The following is a 24,870-nucleotide window of genomic DNA, read 5'->3' on the forward strand; positions in this document are numbered from 1 at the left end:
TAAATCAGTTAGGCTTCATCCTCCTTACTTACCTCTATGAGAAGTTGTGTATTATGATAGAGGATATACAAATCCAGTACATTTTTCACAGGACAGTTCTTAAAATAGAAATGTAATATATGCAGTACGTTGGCCACATAGCCCGACTGTGCATTTGTGCTACAGTAGTTGACTGAGATTAGTCCGTTCATTTCTATCTACACACAACACTCAGCTGGAACTTGTAGCTTGGACATCAGCCTGTTACATTTCCTGTGTATTAAAGTAATACACTCAAGGTACCAGCCCGTCTTCCAGGCTTTTGCACATATGTATGTAAAGCAGCAGGAAGGGGCTCGGGAGTGTATATCAGGCAGATGCACTGTAGCCACTGTCACAGCTGCAGGCCGAGTCCCCGAGGGAGCCCTCCGCCAGCCAGCCCTTAAAAAAAGTGCCAAAGCACATCTGGGACCCAGCAGGTGCTCTGCAATCCCATGATAGATTGTTGTTTGCCGTTAAACCCTGAGACTGGTGTCTCTGTGCATCACTATGGCACTTAAGATTCAGATGGAGTATGAACATCAAGGACGAGGTATGCATAATGAGAAAAGCATATTTAGTTTCTCTAGATGTTCATATTGTCAAAATGTGTTACCTGCACCGAGGAGGTAATAGTCATGGTCGGCTTCTTGCCGTCTACCGTTTTTGATATAATGCGGTGGAATTTTTCTAATTGATACTTTCACAGGTTTGTCTCAGTTGAAAATGTGGTTTCAGCAAAAGTGCAAAACGACTTATATCTTTCGTCTAAACTGATTATCCTGTGCTAACAATCCCAATATCTTGACAACATGTAACAACAATAACAAGTTCTTGTTTCATCAGATCAAATTTCAATTTATTGCTCTGACTTAGAATCTTGTTACACTTCCATCTAGAAGATCGCTGTTAAGATCCTATTGTAGCTGTTGACTAATTGATTTCCCAAGTGACATAGAGTAAAACCTTGGCAAGGTCTCAAATCTTAAAAAAAAAAAAATGCATTTACAGTATAAAAATTAGATTTGGCTTGCTTTCCCCTCGATCCATCTATGCACGCAAGTTACAAAAACTGCTGTGTCTGGAGTTTGGGCCTTTTAAGGACAAACATTTAAAATTGTTTACATTTTTATTGACGAGGGGCAAGGACAAAACAAGGATATTTAAATGTCACTTTATCTCATCCTTATTTAGTCATCCTGTACCAATATCATCGGTGAAAAGCAAGTGAGTATTAATTGTAACTACAGTACTCCCCAGCACATAACTTACTGCCAATTAAACACATAGTCTACGCCAATTGGCTGAAGCTGGTTAAACCTAGTATGAGAAAGCAGTCGTGTGCAATCTCTCGTGTGGACTTGATCATCTCACTTTGAGGCTACAAGCAAGGTATTCTGAAAATATATTGTTTGAGTGCTGCAAACCCACATTTGTACATAACTAAGCGGAATTTGATTTTGAGCAGCACTCCATCACCTCCAGGTCTAAAAGAAAAACACAGTTGAATGTTTATGCATGTGAATCTCCTCTTCAGCTTTGATTTCATGACATATTCCCATGCTGCTCCTTAGCTTCACTGCTCTGTGAACTTTCTTGTCTCCCATCTTCTTGTATCTGTCTCCTATCTCATCCCACATGCGCTTCCAGGCAACGCAAGGCTCGACTGCCTGCTTTTCATGAAGATAACGTAGCCGAGTGAAACAGATGAGGCATAAGTGTTGCGTCAGTGACATGTATTGGCTTGGATACACCATGAGATTAGAAAAACGATTATTCATAGACTCTTGACTTTTTAACAAAAATAGAGTATTTTTAGATTTTGACAGGTTAATGCACTTATCTTTCGTGATTACATCAGCATTGGATACAGTTCCTGAAACAGGAGCACTTTCAGCAAGTGTGGATTTTATCAACCCATGAGAGGATCAGTTGTCATCAGGAGTATATAAGTGAACGAATATTCTGTAGGCCACTAGAGGAAAATAAATAAATACACCATGTGGAAATAAATAAATACAATAGGACTTTTCATTTGTAACTAATATTTCAGACGTTTTCAGAAAAGGGATGCCGTGGGTGCCAGCCGATTTAAGCATTTTTGACTGATCTTTCAAGGTCCACAGAAAATTATGTGTTTGGACTATGGAAACACACATACTACCAAATGAAAGATTGGACTCTCATCTTTCATCAGAAAAAAAAAAAATTGCTTCTACCTTATTCCGTTTTTCAGTAATCAACAATAGAAAATGGTTCGTTTCACCTCTGTTTTGAAAAAAAACGTATTTTAACGTCTGTGGCACACCTCCATAGGATTTTACTAAACGTTATTTAACGTTTTGGCAAAGAGTTAATACCGTACTGTGGTTCATGCATCATCACAGAAGCAAACACAATGGCATGAATAAGGGATTGTTATGTCTCCCTTTCATACTCTCAATCTGAAATTGTAGTCAATAGGTAGAAACAAGGTCAGTCCAAGAAATTTGATCAATTTAAAAAATTGCCTCTGTAAGAAGGGTTTACTAGTTTTAATGTGAGTTTATTCTAAACCATCGTCTTTGTCTGTTCAGTTTTTGTTTTTGTTTTTAAATTAAGTTACTTGTCCCGACCACAAAAGACACTCCATTTTTTTTCACCAATGGACTAATGAACAAACACTGTGCAGAATGTCTTCATGGAAGTTATAGTGTCGGAGTCGGCTCCCACAATGGCGCTAATGTCCTCTTGTATCTACGCTAGTCTAACAAAATACATTTAAAAAAGCTGCACCCACGCGCACAGTTAGACTGTGCTTTGTGCTAGATTTGCGCACAGCACGAAAATAGGGCCCTAGAGGTCCGATTTAATGCTCATTCTAAACTGACATTATTTTCCAAATATTCAACTGTGCTTATATGTACTGAGCAAACAACGCCATGCATACATATACAATCCACTGTACATGTAATGGTATGCAGAAGAGAAGCTTTGTTGTAGATTTGATTTGTGGCAAGTATGTTGTGCCGGTATACGCATTATTATGTCTAATTGGCATATTCCTGAGTCGTCTGTTTCACAGTGTATCGAACCTGTCTTTGGCTAGACATCTGATTCATGTCAGATTTTTATTCACGTGATCGAGGCCTACTGCAAGTTGGGTTCTTGTGTCACATGAACCATATCATGTAAGTACAGGTTCTGCTGCTTACTTTTTTACTTGTGTGATAACACACTGTGGCTAAAATGTTCATTTTCTTATTTTAGCAGGAGGCAAGGTTTTTAAACATGTTACACTATTCTGAAGGGTAACATAAGTCATCATAATAGAAGTATGATCCCCATAGAAACAACATAACATAGGAAACACCTCATGTCCAAATAAGGTCAATTGTATATTTTTTTCATTGTGGGTCTGTTGTTTTCACACATTGACCAATCTAAGTGTTGAAAATGGCTTGCTCTCTTTGGCGATGCTCAACAACTTTTTTGTTTTTTAAATGTTTCGAGATGCAAGGTTTTTGCCGGATACCAGCAATGTACGCTATTTTTGTACAAGGCCACGTACCCTTTTAGAGCGACAACATACAATAAATTGGATTTGATGCATGATCAAAAGTGTGTCCCTTTATAAATGTAATAAATAACAGCACCAAGTATTTTTTATGTCCACAGTATTTTATCAGTCCATCTGTAAAACTGTCAAACCAAGAGAGTGCCTACATATATTAGGGAGGTGAAGTAAGTGTAAAGGGTGGGGCAAAGCTTCACAGGAGCCATTTGTCCTTTTCTGAATTTCTGCTGCAGTGGCATTTTTATTCCTCACTTGTAGTTGTAACTTAATTCTAAGTGTTACTGAAGTCCCTGTCAAACATTGTGTTGATAAATCTCTTAGTTATAACTGAATCAATATGGGGCAAGGCGCTGGATGAAAAACCTTTATAATCCTTGCCCTCAGCAATCCTTTGCACACAGGCCAATTTTACTCTAGTTTTATCATTTCAACCTGACAGTTTGCTGTATGTTGAGTAGACCTAATCCATACTCTGTGATACCACTGTTGGCCAAACTCCATAAAGTATTACAATCAAAGTTGCTGGAATGTGATTTTACTATCCTTGGAAAAAGTCATTTTTCATCTGCTTGTAAGAGTTCCACATAGGATATCGATGTGTGTGGCTATTGCATACATGCCATAAAAATCAATTTCAGCTTAAGTAAATGTGTGTAACTGATATATAGGTAACTTGTTTGAAAATATTGTATTATGTACTGGTAAATATTATATTCAACATTAAATAGATTAAACACGGGGAATCAGTTTGTAAACATGTCTTGTGTTCATAGATGGATGTTAAATTACCCTGTTTATTTGATAATCTTCCACTCTATATAATTACATTATGGCACTTTGGCTCCTCCATTAAGAAAATATGTTTTGTATGGGAAAATTGATGACTGAATCTATTTGGAAAAGAGTAGGCACTTTCAGAAACAAATTGGAGGGCATTGGTGCAAATTAAAACATCTTTATTATTTTTGTTTGAGCATCGCACGTGTAGCCTCAGTGCATCAATTATTTGTAACATTGTGACCCTCAATATGAGTATTATTATGTTGCCTTGTACAGTTAGGTCATGTCTTTCTGTAGCTGTATGGTATTCATCTAAATGATCTGAGAAAGCATGCCAAAGTTTGTTAAGCACTTAAAAGTGCCAAGGCGAGCAATGTTATTATTCTGAAGATGCTGTCTTCAATATATTACAGAGAACCACACATGAGACAATGCTGTCTTGAGTCTTGACAGATGTCAGACCAAGACGACGCTACATCAATTGCGTTATTTGCATTTTGGCCTCTCAGGTCCTCATATCCTCTATAGTAAATGTATGAATATCAAACATATTTAGGGGATCTAGCTAGTATACCTCCTATTGAAAAACACCGAAATCTTCTAGAAAAGCTCTTCTTGGGCTATAAGAGGGAGTGTCATACAAGTGAAGGGTCAGTGCACCCACAGTTAGAGAGACACCTCAGGGAGATGAATAAAATTGGATCTGCCATTTTCTGAAAAATGTACGAGTGATTTGATATTTTCGGGTCTAGGGTCTGTGTCCTGGAATGTCCATAATAGTTGATGAAGATAAATTACAGGTACTTTCCTCCTAAAAGAAAATAAAGCAAAGGGAAGAGAAATAAACCTCAGGGGAGGTCACAACGATCCTCTTATCAATTCACATAAGACTCGTGGTATATAGCACATTATTAGTCCATGCCAGAAAACATCAGAACAGAATCATCAGAATCAAGAGGGACAGTGGGTAGGATTTAGTGCCATCTAGTGGTGAACTAATAATTCCATTATTAAAATATATTAATTTCAATAATATGCAAGAAAAATCTATATTCTATCACATCAACATATATTTTTCAACAAGTCCTCCAACATAAAACGACCGTATTGGTCGTTTTACCATGCATCAAAATACGACCAATCTAATAATCTGTGTTTATCAATTTGCATAAATCTCACCTGAGGGTAAAAACCTTTGAATCTACAGAAGTTTTAAAGTGGTGCTGCTAGTTTTCCAGCCATTGTATTTCACAGCCAGTTGAAATCAACGCTGAATATAAAGTAGAAAGTACAACCCTACCCCAGCGCCACCAAAAACAAACAAAACATAATAACAATGACTTCACAAAGTCATCATCCAATTCAAATTCGGTGTTTGATCTGAGTGTCTAAGGGCAAAAGAATAGGGAGCAGACTGGGAATTTCTAGAATCACAACCATAAAATTAGTTTGTTTGCTATGTACTATGGGAGAGTGCTACACTGCCTTTTCAACTCGCCAGGCTAAACTGATGGGGTTTAAATTAAAAGTGAGATGATGCCCTTCTGACGCTTCAGAGCTAAGAACAAGTTAGTGCTCCAGAAGGCAGAAATGCAGCAAAGCCAGAGGGTTCACAAATACATTCAAATTTGTTTGTGTGAGTATGTCTGTGTGTTGTATGTGGCTTGGTGTGTGTTTCAGCTGTCTTATTGGCATTTTCTATGGTGATTTCTATGAGCTTACTCTATTAGGATCACAGAGGGCTTCCATCTCAGTCTGCATGCAAAAGAGATGTCCCTGGAGCCTCTGTTTACCAACCAAGTCGGATTTGCCGCTCTCATACACAGCCAAGCTCAGGCTCAGCTACCCAGCATACACCCCCCACTTCCAATCTCCCCAGTGCTTCTCCCTTTGCCCTCAGCACCACCCACCCCCACATCCGCGTACAGCATCGCCACCCTCGCACCCCACCCGCCGGTCTTTGAGGCTTTCATTTTGTCGCTCATCCTCAGTCTTCTTTTTTTGCCAGAATCCCTTCAAAACTTTCCTGACTTTAGGGTTTTTATGTAAATCTCATGGCACGGAAACATAAAGCTGTGGTTACAAGCCAAATCCACATCTTTAATAAACAAAAAAAGAGAAACACTTCAAAATGAATTGTTTAACTCTCAAAAAAAAAACAAAAAAACAATCGAACGGGATTGTACTACTTCCTCAAAGTACCAACAAGGACTTCAAGAGCTTGTTAATAAACACAGAATGCTAAGTTGTTATTTTCTCCTATTCAGTCTGCTTCAGAATATAGAGAACCGTTCAAGTTAATATTCGGTCCATTTCAATCTTTGAAATATATTCTTTCTTTTGCTGATGTGTTTTGATATACCCAAAAAGAATCATGCTCAGTGGGTGACCATAGACGGAATTGTTTCTTCATGATAAAGAAAACAATCCGATGACAAAAGAACAAGGGGAGGCATCTGTTTCCTGCAACTATACGCTCTCAAGGGAAGAAGAAAAAATTGCTTTTGTACATTGATAAAGTTGGTCAACAACTTTATTATTTCTATGATTGGAAGATTTTGTATGTTTCATTTTCCTCTCAAACATACACTTACTTCTTATCTACTGCAGCATTGTTATTGCACCAAAAGTCAGCTGGTATAGGCTTCAGCTCCCTGGGACCCTGAAAAGTATATGTTGTATAGAAAATGGATGGAAATGGGGAGGTGGTTACTCTAGTGGCTTTACTTTTACCAGCTAATGAAACTCAAGGTAATTTCTCAAACAATATTTTTCACAATGCTATCTTGTGGTGTTGTAAAACTTTTGAAGACTGCATCTGCCTGAGCTGTAGATATTATTAATACATTTAGAGGCAGTTTGGATTTCGTACTGTACACTCCACACAGCAATATTCCCCACATTTTTGAAAAAGTTTGAGTTCACTGATGCACTGATGTTGTCATTTTCTGTTACAGTCACTCATTTGTGTTGCAGTTGAGGAACAATAAGCCTCATTCACTAATAGTGTTTATGCACAAATGAGAACATCCAGCATAAAATATATTAATATACATATATTTTTTGAAAGGTCATTTAAAATGATTTTCAATGACGTAGACATTGTAGAAATTGGGTAATATTTTGTGAAGGGGGGTGGGCTTTGACCCCTGACCACCACCACCCCCGGTGGATGTCCTGAGGGCCGCCACCCCATTGGCCCTGCCATCTGCACGCCCCTGATTATTATTATTATTATTATTATTATTATTATTATTATTATTATTATTATTATTATTATTATTATTATCCCTGGATTGGCTGGCAACCAGTTCAGGGTATACCCCGCCTACTGCCTGAAGCCAGCTGGGATAGGCTACAGCAACCCCGCAACCCTTGTGAGGAATAAGCAGTTCAAAAAATGGATGGATATATTATTATTATTATTATTATTATTATTATTATTATTATCCATCCATCCATCCATCCATTTTCTTGGCCGCTTTTCCTCACTAGGGTCGCGGGGGTGCTGGAGCCTATCCCAGCTGGCTTCGGGCAGTAGGCGGGGTACACTCTGAACTGGTTGCCAGCCAATCGCAGGGCACACAGAGACGAACAACCACACTCACATTCACACCTAGGGACAATTTGGAGAGTTCAATTAACCTGCCATGCATGTTTTTGGAATGTGGGAGGAAACCAGAGTACCCGGTGAAAACCCACGCAAGCACGGGGAGAACATGCAAACTCCACCCAGGAAGGCCGAAGCCCGGACTCGATCTCACGTCCTCTGCACTGGGAGGCGGACGTGCTAACCAGTCAGCCACCGTGCTGCCTATTATTATTATTATTATTATTATTATTATTATTATTATTTTCTAATCTATTCATTCCCTGGAATTATCATTTCATAGCATTTCAAACTGGGCTTGCTTGAAGTAATTTTGACCAATCAGAAGTGGCCAGAGATAGCCAAGCAACAAGGAGTTTTTCTTTATTTTTCTTTTTTCGTTTTTAAGGATTGCACAACAGCTCTTGTTGGTTCCAAGGTGTATTGAGGTAGAGTTAAATAAAAAAAATTGTAGGTATGCAGAGAACCCCAAAATTTCTGTTGATACCAGATAGTAGTAGTTTTCTTTGTTTTGTATGCGGCATACAATTTATCATCTCTCATGTTTTTTGACTTTACAAAAAACATCTGGTTGATATTTCCAGCATGCACTTTCAAAGCTGCTTCTCGTTGCACTTGAGTCTGTCATCAAAACAGAGCTCACTCACTAACTGTCACTTCCATCTGAAGTCTGTAGGGCCTCCAAAGACATGAAATCAATACTGAACATTTTCCTTCTGTGGGGACACACACTGAGAACAGACAAGAGTCCCCTCACCACGACTGCACTTGATTGAGGCCCAATGAGATGGCTAATATAACTGATGGACTGACACACACAACTCTACGGGAAGAAACGCTGTGATACTCTGTGACAGTCTCTCGCTGACAGCAAGGTAGTGAAAATCCAAACCTGTTTGTGCTGTCTCCTACTGTTAAATGCTCTTTTAGTGCTTGTTATTATGTCTCCTTTTAACCCACCACATCATGTCATGAAAGATGGTTTAAGACATGAAATCAAAAAAGCTATCAGAAAATAACCACAGTCTTGGAAACAGCTCGACAATTTCTCATGAGTCTGACAACCCAACAACAAAAAATGAATCTAAAATAACAGCTTGTAACAATAAACATATTCATCTAGATTGATGAATATGAATTGGTGTTTATCCGCAGCATCTGGCAATGTGGGAAGAGGCCACAGTTGTGTTAAGTTGCTTCCAGACAACAACAGCATATACAAACTTTCTATTGTTTGTGAATCATCTTACTATTGGCCTCTGGCATCAGCTGCAACGGACATCTGGGGTTAAATAATCCTGTGTATTCTATTTAAAATAATATTTAAGGTTTTCTCAGAACAATAAGCCATGCATTTAAGTTTGAATAATTTAAATCATATGATATTAATTTTAATTCTCTTTGACCGCACCTATTTCAAGCACGATTTAATATGAGGTTAGTCGGGTTGTCAAAATTAAAGTGTTAACTCTGGACATTACGGTAATTTAAATTCATTAAAGAGTTAAAAAAGCAAACAAAAAAAACTCTTGTTTAATCAGTTTTATTTACTTCCTGTTACGCCCTTTAACCTGCAGCCAAACTTCGTCGCTGGCGCGAAGATAGACAAACAGGTAGTTTTACCTTCAGTTTTACTTGCTTGACACTTGTTGGAAAAAGTATTATTTGCGCACTTTCCAAAGCCAAATTCAAATAGCATAATAGCTGTACATCTTGTCGTATCATCTCAGAGCAAAATTAATTAATAAAAAGGCAATTCCGAGATTTTATTTCAGTAAATATCTGTTACATGCTTTTTAGAAAAATTCGAAACAGAAGTAGAAAATGTGATAAATCGTTATTAATCGCGGTTAATTACGGAATATTGTGCAATTAACTAGTTTAAAAAAATTTAATCGCTTGACAACACTATTACGTTTAAAATTTAACTAATTTGCTTACAAAAATGTATAAAAACATTCTATTTTAAATATTGCCATGGTCCTAAAAAAGTATTTACACATTTTTTATGTTTTTTTTAATGCTAGAGCACACAGAAGGCTTTAAAGCAATGGCAGCAGGTGGCAGCAAAGTATAAGAGATCAACCAGGGCCATGTTGAAAAAAGCTGTTTTCCCCACAGTTTTAACAGATTTGTGAATGATGATCAAACTTAGCTATATTCTAATGCAAATTGCTGTAAAATGGAAACAAATACAAATAGACTTGTTTCCTGATGAAAGAAGAAAATCGAATCTTTATTTTGGTAGGTTCCGTGTTTTTATAGCAATAGAATACAATATTCTGTGGGTCTTGCAAAATCAGTCAAAATCCAGTAAAACAGCCGAGAGCGAAGGGGGTTGTTTCAGTGAAAATGGCTGGGAGTGAATGAGTTAATAATATTATATTTCTAACACATAGACACATCATCTCTCACATTGTAAGGAAAGACTGCTACAAGCTGTGACTGTCAGACTGTTAGAAATATTGCATGAGAGGACAAATTGAAGGAGTGATTGCATGTATCTAAACTAAAGAATGCAATTTCTGGAAAAATTGGGTGTGAAGGTTAAGAGTCTTAATGAAAAATTGTAGAATTATTTAGAATAATATTGAAAGATATGGAATGATACACAATGACCTGGAATGAGCTGAATGTTGAAGTTGGAATGGTGTGGAATTGAGTCATAAAATGTAGGAACATGCCCGTAATATGTTAAAAAAAAAAAAAAAGGAAACAATTAACTTTTGGTCCCCTCATTTGGTACACCTACACACAAGAACCAAGGTTTACCTAATATTTTGACCAATATGGCCGCTACATTAGGGATGCCTAAACACAAGAAACTGGGGTGTATCTAATGTTTTGGCCATTAGAAGCTGATCAGTTTATTTGGAACAGTCAAAAAAGAAAAAACGAACAAAAAATCAAAAGGTTTTATTTGTTTTGGTGGTTATTTTGAATTTTTGCTCAGTGCAAATTTTTGGCATGTTGATAATTGTTCCCAACGTGAATAGGATGGGCTGAATGATATACATTTCAAATTGGAACCTAAGAATCTGTTAAGTTGAATGTGCTATTGTTAATTAATTGTGAGTTTTGTGAGAAACATTTAGAATTTTGTGAAAAACTATAATTTTTGGAATGCGAAAAATAGTAGCCTGAATAGCATGAATTTTGGATCAGTGTAGAACATGTGAATTTGTAAAAAATTGGGGTGAAAATTTAGGAGTATTCATTTGAAAAATGTACAGATTTTGCTATGTGTGAATGTTTGGAATGTTGAAAAGCCTTCCCATAGTGAACTGAATGAGTTGAATGTTTTGAATTTCAAATGAGAAAAATGTAAATGTGTAATGTTGAATGTGCCATTGGGAAAGAATGTGAAATTTTGGGAAAACTGTGAATTTGTATAACTTGTTTAAATAGGAATGGTGAATGAAAAATGTGGAAGTATGAGGAATAAAATATAATTATCTATAATAAGGTTGAATGTGTAGAATAATTATATGTGAAGGCCTCAGCCGTCACACGAAAAGGCAAACAAAATATTGGAAGCATCTCTGTGTAATACCCTACACTCTGTGCTCTTGCAAAATACAACCACAATAATGGACAATAATGGATTAATAATAATATTATTTAGAAATAAACTGCAATTATGACGTTATTGTCACAGATTAATTGGTCTTAAGTTTTCCCCCTCTTTTTCTTCAACTGTATATTTTCAAGCTTCGTAGCATTCGTTCCAGCACAATACAGTCTGCTTCCTTTCTAAAGCAGCAAGATAAGGAGCTTAAAGTCTCAAGAGTGCAAAGGAGATGTGTGCGCACATTGTCTTTGCAGTGCCATGTCTTTGGCGAGGGGGCATTGTCAGTTTACAAGACTTGCCTTCAATTTTACTCATCAAACAATGGTTGTGTACACAGCCCGTTCAAGGCAGGAGGAACGCAACACGACGTGACAAGAACGCCAACCATTGGGCCATCTGGGGAGGACGATTGCCAAATAATGACTCCTTGGTGATTATCGAAAACACACTTCTTTTTCTCTCTTGTCATAACCCCAATTTTTTTTTGCTATCAAAATGAACAAAATAAGGAATACACCCTGAGGATTCAGAGCATTGACTGATTGAAGATCCATCATCTCATCGTTAACTCACGTCCATGCAATTTATTTTCAACTAACTTTTGTTGTCACCAGGGCCAGGCTTGTTCCTGACCTCACAAAGGCAAGTCATTAAGATCAAAATCTTCGCCACATAAATTTTTTTATCTAAAATCAATTCAGTGACCTTCACCATGCAAAGGCAAACGCGTCGTCAAATACTGGCACAGTGTTAAACGAGTGTTGCATGTCTTTATTAATCAGGACTCTGCCAGCAATATTATTCAGGTTCATTGTGTTCTGCAGCCTAAATTGCTTTTCTTCAGGATCCTTAAGGTTTCCTCACCACTATTTTCATGAGAAGTAGAGCAAATTAACAAACAAATAGAAAATGAACCTTCAACTAAATGTAATGCGTACTGCCAAGCAAACATTCTCATTTGACAACGTTGCCGCGGGCTGTTTCACAGTAGACAGATGGAAGGAATCATCACCACAGCATGTATATTGCTCACATCGTACAGCACACAAATGCTGTTTAACAGTTGTTACCTCTTCAAATGGGGAAAACCTTAACAACTTAATGTCTGCTGCAGAAAGGGAAATATTTATTTATTTATTTATTTAGAAAATGTATAGGCAAAAGTATTCCTCAGAATAAAATGATTAATCAGTTGGGCTAACCCCTTTGGCTCCTCAATGAATCCATTTCTTGGATACATGCCCTCACCTTGATTAAATATATTCAATTTAGTTTTGACTCTATGAACATGTATTTCCATCAGACCCTTCTCTGATACTTTAAATTTACCTTTACGTAACATATGGAGTGTCCTGTATTCAACGACACAGATGTATATTTGTGTGTGTGTGTGTGTGTGTGTGTGTTGTAATAATCGGCAGTGTGGCACCGCGCCAAAGGGTGGAGCTTCTTTTGTTTGGTGTGCATGTGTAGCACTTCTTCGATTTTGGCGTTGAATTTTTTTTTATACCGTGGAAGCTACGGTTATTGTAACACGTGGTGGCGCCGAACCCTTTGTTTTTCTTTCTTAATAAAGTGAATCTGTGGACTGGCAATCCTTTTGTTGCTCTTCCGTTTGTTTTTGTTTTTTTGCTGTCCTGCCCTGTCCTGTCAGCCCGTGTGCATTACAGTGTGTATGTGTGTGTCAATTTTTACGATTTAAACAGTGACTATACCAACAATGAAAAGTTCAAAGACCAACCAGTGTAGAGTGTTCCACAGTAAAATGTATAAGACCACCACTCAATGTAAACCGTATGCCAAGGAATGAGATGGACAAGTACCAATACCAGGTCAGCTGTTGGTATCTGTCATGATTTGGGTCAGCTGGTGGGCTCCGCCCACCATACACACCTGCTGCCCATCATGCAATCAGACCTCAATAAAGGCCTGATGGACACAGCAAGGAGTGTCGGGTGATTACCCCGAGACGCCGCTCTCTTGACCCGACTGTACTCGTCTTACAAGTTTTCTCCTGCTGCCCATGACTTACTTTTTTGCCGCCACTGTGCGTGATTTTGAGTTTGTTTGCTATCCGCCTGTGCGCGTGAGTTTGTGTTTGTTTTCGTCCGCCTGTGTGCGTGATTTTGAGTTTGTTTGCTATCCGCCTGTGTGCGTGAGTTTGTGTTTATTTTTGTCCGCCTGTGTGCGTGATTTTGTGTTTGCGTTTATCGCCACATTAAATCAAAGTTATCCGCATCCCTGCCGTGGCTCGCCTTCCTCACTGCATCTGGGTCCGCCCTTCTCAAGCCGTGACAGTATCGGGTTGATATAGAAAATTTCCATTAATTTTATGGGGGTAAATGCTATATTGAAACAAATAGATCTTTCTTTTAAATTATATGTCTCGATAAGGCATCGAACATCCCAAGTAATTTCTATAATCATTGTTAATGATGGTTAATAAAACAGTATGTAAATGTTTTGTTTTGAATTCATGTGAAGTGAGAATTTGGATCACCTTTTAATACATAATTCCTAAAATGTGCAAATTGGTTGTTAAATTCAATTCTGGCATAATGTTCAGACTGAGATGGGGTTATTAGGCTTCACATAATAATATCCGGTTGCAATATTCAATTCAAATGGCATGACAAAACCACAGAGAAGTCATGTGAATCTGTAAAAAAAACAATATATGTTTTTATCATGCAGCCGGTAGTTTTCTGTAAGACAATAACAAGGAATTAATTAGCTGTCATGTAACAACATCATGTTTCTCTCCTGCACGCACACATAATTTTGCCAGTGGACATTAGGTGAGGTCTGGCGTTACTCTAATTGCTGTTTTGCAAATACATGCCACTCAATGCTGGACCCTTCATTAGTCTAGAGATTCCCCAGCCTCGTGAGAAATTCTTCTCATTTTGCTTTAAGCGCGCTTCATGTTGATCTGACAGGATATTATGAGCTGGAGTTTTATTGGAAGTAAACTTCTTGCCATTGTGATATTGATTAATTGAGGCCAATCAACAGGGCATGTTTATGCGTCAAATACAAATCAAATTGTGCCATGAGTATTGCAAACACGTATGGTCTTAATATAATCCAGGATATCAAGTGGCACTCATATTAAGTGTGCATTGAAACTCTTCACTCAATTATTTTACACATAACCTCTTGGAAATTATTTATTAAGTAGCGCATTGCATCTTTTGTCAGTGTTTCTGATTGAGTGAGTTTTTGTTTCATGCTGAACAAGGTAGGTATTACTCTTAAACTTTGCAACAATAGTAAGACATGGGTACCCATGCAGCATGATTTCTGTCTGTTGTCAACCGTTTCAGCACCGACATGACAGATGGGAAGCCTAAAGCCTTTTCTTCCTTCTGATCTACTACTTTGGTTGAAACTAAGGCCACACACGTTGCATATTCACGCGCTGCGGGAAAAGTTCAAATATTATCTCATGCAGTCTTTGTCTATCTTGAGTCCCTGCACCATTTCTCTGAAATTCTACCTCTGCTGCAAAGAAACTAAAAGTAAATATTGAATTGTCCTTGCTCTGTCCACTCCATCTTTTTCAAATATTTTCTACCTCCAGAGATCTTGGAAAAAGTGAGAAGAAACTGAAAGAAATGAGGCAATAGAGAGAGATTCAACTCATTGGGGTATAAATCGTAAATGGTTCTTGAAAGTTGCTGTGGAAACGGACAGCCTCTGTAAAATGCAGCCTTTTTTTGTTCAAACTTCTTTGGTTCCTCGCAAAGAGTGTCTGTCTATTGGAAATATACAGTACGTGCTTCTGTTTTTCATTTGCATAACAGTGGCATTGTATGAAAAAGCTTGTGTAAATTGTTCCAAAACTTGATACTCCATGCATGGCAGAAATACTGTACTGGTACATACCATATGAAGGCAAAACAGAAGAGTAGTTATGCCATGTTATTATTTATGTAGCACCCACCTTGTTGTCAGTGATGTGATCGATATTACTTAATACTAATGGTCATTGCCAGGCTGACTGAGAAAGGGAAAAATATGAGGAAGGTATTGAGTCATTTATTAATTGAATCCCTTGTTTGATATGGAAATTGAAAAAGTGGAAAAACTACATTCAGGATTTTATGCAGCATACTGTACATGGATGAGCTGTACATTTTTCCTATTTATTTTTTATCTGAAACTAATAGTTATTTGAATAATCGATTCATCTGTCAATTCAGATAAAAAAATATCCAGATCCATATATTTATTATTCACAAATATGACATTTTTAATTGGAAGTTGCAGGAGCCGGGATAGATGAGAACTTTTGATTCAGTAAATGTTTGTTTGGTCTGCAACGCATAAGAAAAAAGGGAAATATGAAGATCATGTTTTCCTAAGTAAAAGCAGATGTTTGTAAATGTTCTTTTTGTATTAAACACAAAGATCATCACTAAATTGGGTTTACATGGAGCCTTGCATTCCGATTAGAATGAAACCGAATGACCAAACAGAATGAAAATGCTTCATATAAACACATCAATCGGAATAAACACGGTACACCCAAATGGAATTTCATTCAGGTTCACCGTGTTCGTTTATTCCTATCGCCAATCCGTATACTCAACAAAAATATAAATGAAACACTTTTGTTTCTGCTCCCATTTTTTATGAGATATACTCAAAGATCTAAAACTTCTTCCACATACACAATATCACCATTTCTCTCAAGTATTGTTCACAAACCAGTCTATATATGTAATAGTGAGCACTTCTATTTTCCCGAGATAATCCATCCCACCTCACAGGTGTGCCATGCTGGCTGAGTAGACAAGGTGTAGTTTTGCTTTATTTGGGGTGGGTCTTGGGGACCCAAAAAAACAGCCAGATTTTGACAAAACTGCACCATTCAGAGCAGCCTTTTATTGAGGGCAGTCTAAGGCACACCTGTGCACTAATCATGGTGTCTAATCAGCATCTTGATATGGCACACCTGTGAGGTAGGATGGATTATCTCGGCAAAGAAGAAGTGCTCACTGTCGCGTGCAGCAGAGAGGCTCTGGCTTCCAGTAAAGCAGCGTCACTTTACAATCAATGTATCCGAGAACTTAACAAAATAAAAGCCTTTAACTTTGTTAAAGGAGTCACTATAACACAATTTAGCAGTAATAAATTAAATAATAATGCATATATGTGTGGGGACTGCCGTCAAGTTGCATTTTGCAATTTTTAAAATGTGCAGAAGTTTGCAAGTTACTTCATGTTAAAAATGAGAAAGCTCCTAATATGAAAAGAACACAAAGACCTTTGATGGTTCGTTTCCAGTTAAGTTACGTCATTTCACAATCTTCTTCCTTTCCTTTTGGCTTTTCCCCTCAAGGGTCGCCACAGCGAATCAGTTGCCTCCATCTAACCCTGACCTTTGCATCCTCTGCTCTCATACCAACTACCTTCATGTCCTCTTTAACTACATCCATAAACCTCCTCTATGGTCTTCCACTAGACCTCCTGCCTGGCATTTGGAAATTCATCATCCTTCTGCCAACATATTCACTATCTCTCCTCTGTGTCCAAACCATCTCAGTCTGGCTCCTCTGACTTTATCTCCAAAGCCTCTAACATTTGCTGTCCCTCTGATGTACTCATTCCTGATTCTATTCATCCAGGTCACTCCCAAAGAGAACCTCAGCATCTTCATCTCTGCCGCCTCCAGCTCTGCCTCCTGTCTTTTCCTCAGTGGCACTTTCTCCAGACCAAACAACATCGCTGGTCTCACTACAGTTTTATAAACCTTTCCTTTCGTTTTAGCTGAAACTCTTCTGTCACACATCACACCTGACACTTTTCTCCACCCGTTCCAGCATGCCTGCACATTTTTTCTACACTCTCCATTGCTCTGGACTGTTGACCATAAATACTTAAACTCCTCCACCTTGTTGATCTCTTCTCCCTGTAACCTCTTCCACTTGGGTCCCTCCCACTCACACACAGATACTCCGTCTTGCTACAGCTAACCTTCATTCCCCTTCTTTCCAGGGCAAACCTCCACGCCTCTAGCTTCTCCTCCACCTGATCCCTGCTCTCACTACAGATGACAATGTCATCAGCAAACATCGTGGTCCACGGAGATTCCTGTCTAACCTCGTGTGTCATCCTGTCCATTACCATTGCGAACAAAAAGGGGCTCAGAGCTGATCCCTGATGTAGTCCCACTTCCACTTTGAACTCCTCCGTCACACCTACAGCACACCTCACCACTGTCTTACAGTCCTCGTACATGTCCTGCACCACTTGATCATACTTCTCTGCCACTCCAGATTCCTTATACAAAACCACAGTTCCTCTCTGGGCACCCTGTCATAAGCTTTCTCCAGATCTACAAAGACACAATGCAGCTACTTCTGACCTTCTCTGTACTTCTCTATCAACATCCTCAAAGCCAATACTGTATCTGTGGTACTCTTTTTTGGCATGAAACCATACTGCTGCTCACAATGTTCACCTCTGCCCTCAGTCTAGCTTCAACTACTCTTTCCCATAGCCTCATTGTGTTGCTCATCAGCTTTATTCCTCTGCAGTTGCCACAACTCTGCATGTCTCCCTTGTTCTTAAAAATGGGCAACAGCACACTTCTCCTCCATTCCTCAGGCATCTTCTCACTATCTAAGATCCTGTTGAACAACCCATTCAGAAATTATACTGCTACCTCTCCTAGGCACTTCCATACCTCCACAGGTATATCATCAGGACCAAGTGCCTTTCCACTCTTCCTCTTCTTCAATGCCCTTCTCACTTCATCCTTACTAATCTTTGCTACTTCCTGGTCCACAACAGTCACCTCTTCTATTCTTCACTCTCTCATTTTCCTCATTCATCAACTCTTCAAAGTACTCTTTCCATCTTCCAATCACACAACTGGCATCTGTCAATACACTTCCATCCCTATCCTTTATTACCCTAACCCGCTGCACGTCCTTTCCATCTCTGTCTCTGCCTTGCCAACCTGTGTAGATCAGTCTCTCCCTCCTTACTGTCCAACCTTGCATACAAGTCATCGTAAGCCCCTTGTTTGGCCTTTGCCACTTCTACTTTCACCTTACGCTGCATTTCCCTGTACTTCTGTCTACTTTCTTCAGTCGTCTCAGTGTCCCACTTGTTCTTAGCTAACCTCTTTCTCTGGATCCACTTCTGCACCTCCTCATTCTACCACCAAGTCTCCTTATCTCTTTTCCTTCCAGATGACACACCAAGGACTGTCCTGACTGTCTCCCTGATTACATTTGCTGTCATTGTCCAGTCATCTGGAAGCACCTCATGACCATCCTGAGTCTGTCTCAACTCCTACCTGAAAGTCAAACAACACTCTTCCCTTTTCAGCTTCAACCATTTCGTCCTCTGCTTTGCCTTTGCCGTCTTTGTCTTCCTCACCACCAGAATCATCCTACCACTACTTTGCAGTCGCTGATCTCCTTCAGATTACACCGTCTACACAAGATGCAGTCTACATGTGTGCTCCTACCTCCACTCTTGTAGGTCACCCTATGTCCCTGCCTCTTCTGGAAGAAAGTGTTAACGACAGCTATTTCCATTCTTTTTGCAAAGTCACCCACCATCTGTCCTTCTGCGTTCCTTTCCTGGATACCAAACTTGCCCATCACCTCCTCACAACCTCTGTTTCCTGCACCAACATGTCCATTGAAGTGTGCACCAATGACAACTCTCTCACTTCTAGGGATGCTCTATATCATTTCATCAAGGTCCAACCAAAAGTTCTCCTCCAGCTCACATCCTACCTGTGGCGCATACCCACTAACAACATTGATTATCACACCTTCGATTCCTAGCTTCAGGCTCATCACTCTATCTGACACTCTTTTTACCTCCAGGATGTTCCTAACAAACTCCTCCTGTGCAATAACTCCTACTCCATTTCTCTTCCTATCTACACCATTATAGAACAACTTGAACCCTGCTCCTAAACTTCTAGATTTGCTTCTTTTCCACCTGGTCTCCTGAACACACAGTATGTCCACCTTCCTCCTCTGCATCATGTCAACCAGCTCTCTACTTTTTTCTGTCATAGTTCCAACATTCAAAGTCCCTACTCTCAGTCCTAGACTATTGGTGTTCCTCTTCTCTTTCTTTCTACAAACACACCTTCCTTTCTCCTCTCCTTCTACAACCAACAGTAGCCCAGTTTCCACCGGCACCCTGTAGGTCAACAGCACGGATGGCGGTCGTTGTTAAACCGGGCCTCGACCAATGCGGTATGGAAGTCATATATTTGAGTCGCATGTTTGATTTGGCCAAAGTTTTACGTGGGATTCCCTTCCTGACACAACCCTCTGTATTTATCCAGGCTTGGGACCGGTACAAGAAGACACTGGCAATGTGCATCCGTATTGAACTTAACAAAATACAGTAAAAGCATTCAACGTTGTCCGAAGGAGTCACTGTAACACAATTTAGCAGTAATAAATTAAATATCAATGCATGTATTTGTAGGGACTGGGATCAAGTTGTATTTTAGTTTTTAAAATGTGCAGAATTTCACAAGTTACTTTATGTTAAAAATTAGTCAGCTCTTGCTCATGCACTTAGCTGTCACCATTGTCTTACAAACACAATTATGCCATAGAATGAAAGAAAAATGACCAACACTCAACAATCAATGTCAGACTCGTTTTTTTTACAGGACAGTACCTATTTTTTATTTATTTTTTATTTTATGAATTGTTATGAAATTAATCAATGACTAAAAAGTGCAACAATTTTCCATATTTCCCTGTTTTATGTTAACAAGAGTATGAAAAATTACATAAAAATATTAAGGTGTAAAATGTGAGAATCATTTCTGATTAATCTTGAGTTAATTATTGAAGTCATGTAATCAACTACGATTTAAAAAAAAAAATCGACTGACACCTCTAAAACGTGAACATGCAACCCCATTTTCAGCCACCCGACTACCCTATGCCCTTCTCAGTCATAATGAAAATGCTGTTTTGACACAGGAGAAGAGTTCGAAGCTCATCGCTCATCTTTATAATAATCCAAAAGGACTCAGTTGGGAATACAAAACACAAGTGAACATTGCGCCCTCTGCTTTCATGTGGATTCGGGGAGTCGAGTCGCGCATCCTGTTGGCACTTGCATGTGCTCCTCACAAGCCAGTGTGAGCTTCTCACCAACGCAGTGCGGCTTTAACAGGACCTCAGCTCCGGAGTTTTCTGCTGGCTCCTCCTCTCTCCGTGATGTCAGCGGCGGGGAGAGGGAGTGAGGGAGAGAGGTGGGCACACACGGAGAGTTCATCCAATACTACCGAGACATTTCCAGTTTCGCGCACCGCCTCGGCGAAGCGTCTATCCCGGCTCCTGCAAGTGATGCTGCATCGAGCCACAATTTGATCCAGCTGGAGGAGGGAGGGGGGCGGTCAAGCGATGCAATCTGTGCATCCTTCTTCTTTGGAATTTTTTTGCTTTGTTTGTTTGTTTGCAAATTAATTAGTTGCAAGTTTTCACCAATAAGTGTATTTTTGGATGGAAGTTTTTGACGCACGTTTTGGCGCAAGCGATGTTGACTTAAATTTACAGTGTTAGGGTGATAATCGAAGCTTGGACAAACTGAAGAGGAATTGTACTGGTGTTCCTTTTGTAAAGAAAGTTGTGTGCGTGTATATTCCTTCCAGCTCTCGTGGACAACCGCTTTTTGCGCATGGATAAGTTTTTGTAGTGGATTTTTTTTTCTATTGGCATCATTTTTTCCACCTGACGAGGATTACTCCCCTCGTCTTATCTCCACTTCAGCTCAATACATGGCACTTTATTTATTCTTATGTTTCATTTTTCATAATCAGTGATGTCTTTACACGGAGACACCACTAACTGATTTTTCAAAGCAGCCAAGCGAGAAAGGTAAGACATTTTGCTTTTCAATAGCTTAAATGATGAGGTCGAAATTTGTTTGACTTAAACGATCGATGAGTTTATTCAACCACCGAATCCCGACTAAAAATGCGCCACATATACACCATCACGCATCCATTCAAAGTGGGCATATTAATGCGATAGTGAGCCAATTTACTTGGTTCGTCCCAAGCCCCGCTGCTCAACGGATACATCTGGCTTTCCCCTACGGTGCACTTGTTGTATAATTCGAATAATAGTGGGGGGAAATATGCACATTTCACTTATATCAAAATGAATGGATAATCCGGTTTTAACAAGTGCGTCGACTTTCTAGCACCGGTCTCTCAGCATCTTGAAAGCAAAGCACGTTGCGTGGGTGCGCGGCAACAAGCGAGATCCCGGTCCAGCCGTACGTGGAGCTGTCACAGACTATAACCTCGGGGGGCAATCACTTTGTTCCAGACCAATTTCCATTTTGCTCATAGGAGACAAGTGGTCGTAATGCTTCCGTCATCATGTGGCTCGTTTGGGTCTCATAATTGTCTCATACTTTTGCACATAAAATTTCAACTCGTACGATCAGTGGATTGATTTTTAGATGAATGGAATACAATATCATAGGGAAGCTGATACCATTCTTTCCTATGATATTACAGTATATTTAGCCAAAATTTAGGAATAGGCTACATTGCTTATAAACAATTTATACTGCCATCCATCCATGATTTGAAAGTAGTCAACTCTACAGCAAAACAATCATTAGGTGCAACATTATTACCAGAAAGACTTAACATTTCCCTCATATGAATTATATGGAAAAAGTAAGAAATTCAATATAAGAAAATGTATGTTGTTCCAGATCCACGAAGTGTGTGTTGTGTATCCTGTATCATGTTATTGAGCTTACTTTAACACACTTTCAACTAAAATCTTCTCTGCTGCCGCAGAAAATATGTGCGATGCAATACAGTAGTTATAAATGTCAAACGGCGGCCACAATAACACACGTTAAAAATTAATAAGCATGTCTTGATGATGGTAAACCTTTTCATATAGGTCTTATATCAAATGTCATTTGTTGTACATGTTTACCTAATAAAGTGCCTGCTGAGTGTATCCTATGTTACATATTCAAGAGAAAACTTTCTCTGATAGACCCTAAATGTGGCATTCAACACGAAAATGGTGCTTTGGTTTCCTTCAACAATTATATTTAATTTTGAAGTGTTGCACTTTGGTCAAGCTTATATGACGTTCATTATATTTGGAAAGGTCATTGTCGTTAAAAATAAAATACAATCTTTTTTTTTAAACTAAATTGACGTATCTTGGTATGTTCTCATCATCATAATTGTTATTGAGGAACAAATCTTAAGAGTGAGAAAGTTTGCATTTGTCAGCAGTGACACATGAACATGTATTGACTGCCCTCTTGAGGCCCATTGTTCCAGTCATGTCAATTTGTCATATAGCTAATGCAGAGGTTAAGAAAGTTAACATGTATATAAACTGAACTGCCATGAAAAACCACTGTGACTGATAATCTAAAATGCAAACAATGTGCGAAATATTTTTTTTTAATTATCAGCTTTTTTTGCAAACAAATACAGAATAGTTTTCGATAATAGTGTGTCACTTTCAACTTTGTCAAGGTCAAATTACATTTTCCGGCACTTTGTCTATTTCCTGGAGGACTATATCACGTCGCCATTGTCGTAATTTCCAGAGGGAAAACATATGTCATTCCTTTGGAGGTTTTTGGAAAATTGTATCGGCTATGTGTACCGGGGAGAAAAAAGACATACCGGGTCTTGTCAGTCTGTCAGCAATCTTTAAAGCTGTCAATGAGAGGACCTAAAGCCAATCAGAAGTCTTTTAAAAATCTAATTTGCATGTAATGGCGATAAAGAAATCCATCCTGGTAAAGAAGTCTATGTTGTCGGGTCATTGGGTTAAACGTAGTTGATGGTTGAGGGTCTCTTTCGGGGTAAAGTCTGACAGTGGTTGTATATTTGGCCTTCCGCTCCAACAGCCAGTAGATCCAAACAGCAGGAAGACTTGTCCATCACACTGTCATGGAAAGTGATCCAGTGCAGGCCTGTTCCTCTTCACGTTGTCTCACGAGGGAAGCTTGGGTTTGCTGACTGAATACAACCTGCCGCCTTGACCTCAAAATAGCACTTCTGGAGACTATTAAAATGTAAACAAAGGAGACACACAGAATGGATTCTATACTAACCTCTTACTTTTTTTCCAATTCATTCTCTTGCTTGGCTTGGCTTTGCTCCACGTGGACAGGACAGAAGAGTCAGAGGAATTGTGACATGCAGTCATGTTGACATATTGTCTTGGAAACAAAGGATTGAAGTAAAATAACATTTTGAAGTGGCAAAGGACTACACTGTATAATACTGAGACAAACTACTATATAAATATACAGGGGTCTCCAAGTCCGGTCCTCAAGAGCCACTATCACGCCATGTTTCCCTCCTCCAACACACCTGAATTAAATGATCAGCTCATCAGTAAGCTCTGCAGATGCCTGATGCTGATCTTGATCATTCGATTCATGTGTGTTGGAGAAAGGAACACGGATAACAAGTTGGATAGGAGCTCTCAAGGGGCGGACTTGGAGACCCTTTATTTAAACGGTGCATGCGATAAGTAAAGTATTATATTTCAATCACCTCTCACAAATTATCATAATAATAACAATAAAAAACATGACCAGTCTTTTGTTGGATTTAATTTCTTTCAATACTATTTTAGCAAACGTTTAATACTAAGTGTGTGTGTGTGTGTAATTGTTTGTAATAGTATAAAACATAATTACACATTGATCACAGTACTGCTAATCAAGTTCCTCACTCAAATATTTTGTCTGATGAAAAAAATCATCACTTATTTAATATATTTGTACATTTACGCTCTTTACATAAATGTGCAAATATTCAACATGTGACCCCAAAGTTTATTTGCAACGCAAACAAATTGTCCCACAAAATTGCGCAGGTGATCCTAGTCTAGTGTCTACAATGCGGACATCTTTTGAATTCTGGTAAAATATTATCATCAGCCTACATTAACATTGCCAAGTTGTTATATCTTTCTGTCACTGCATCTGGAGCCCTGCACTGACTCAAATACACACACACACACACCCCTATCATACTTATGAAAATTATTATCATTTCATGAGCAAGACACAATCTAGATATTTCTTTGATCCTTCCTGTCTTACTTTCTTTTCACTGTGGTGAATCATTTTTCATTTAGGGATTAAATTCAAACTTCACTGTGCACCTTGGAGTGTCTTGCTATCGTCACAGTAAAGCAATTCACCGTCTGATATGACACACACTTCAAAGTGTTCCACACTTGCTTATGGAATGTAACTCGTCCATATTTTGATAGAGCAGCACAATAGTGCCTGTGCTATTCATAAAGTACAAAAGTAAGC

At 38.8% G+C, this 24,870-nt stretch overlaps 1 protein-coding gene across 2 annotated transcripts in view; it reads left to right on the forward strand.

Moving 5' to 3' along the window:
- The first annotated feature begins 20,808 nt into the window (after positions 1-20,808).
- The window catches only part of pcdh11 (protocadherin 11), a 152,766-nt gene continuing 148,704 nt past the window's right edge, over positions 20,809-24,870 (forward strand). For both annotated transcript variants that reach the window (XM_077578078.1, XM_077578079.1), the window contains exon 1: positions 20,809-21,416. The gene's annotated coding sequence lies outside the window, so the exon portion shown is untranslated. The remainder of the gene's footprint in view (positions 21,417-24,870) is intronic.

This window comes from Vanacampus margaritifer, chromosome 10 (genome assembly GCF_051991255.1).
Source record: "Vanacampus margaritifer isolate UIUO_Vmar chromosome 10, RoL_Vmar_1.0, whole genome shotgun sequence".
NCBI lineage: Eukaryota > Metazoa > Chordata > Actinopteri > Syngnathiformes > Syngnathidae > Vanacampus > Vanacampus margaritifer.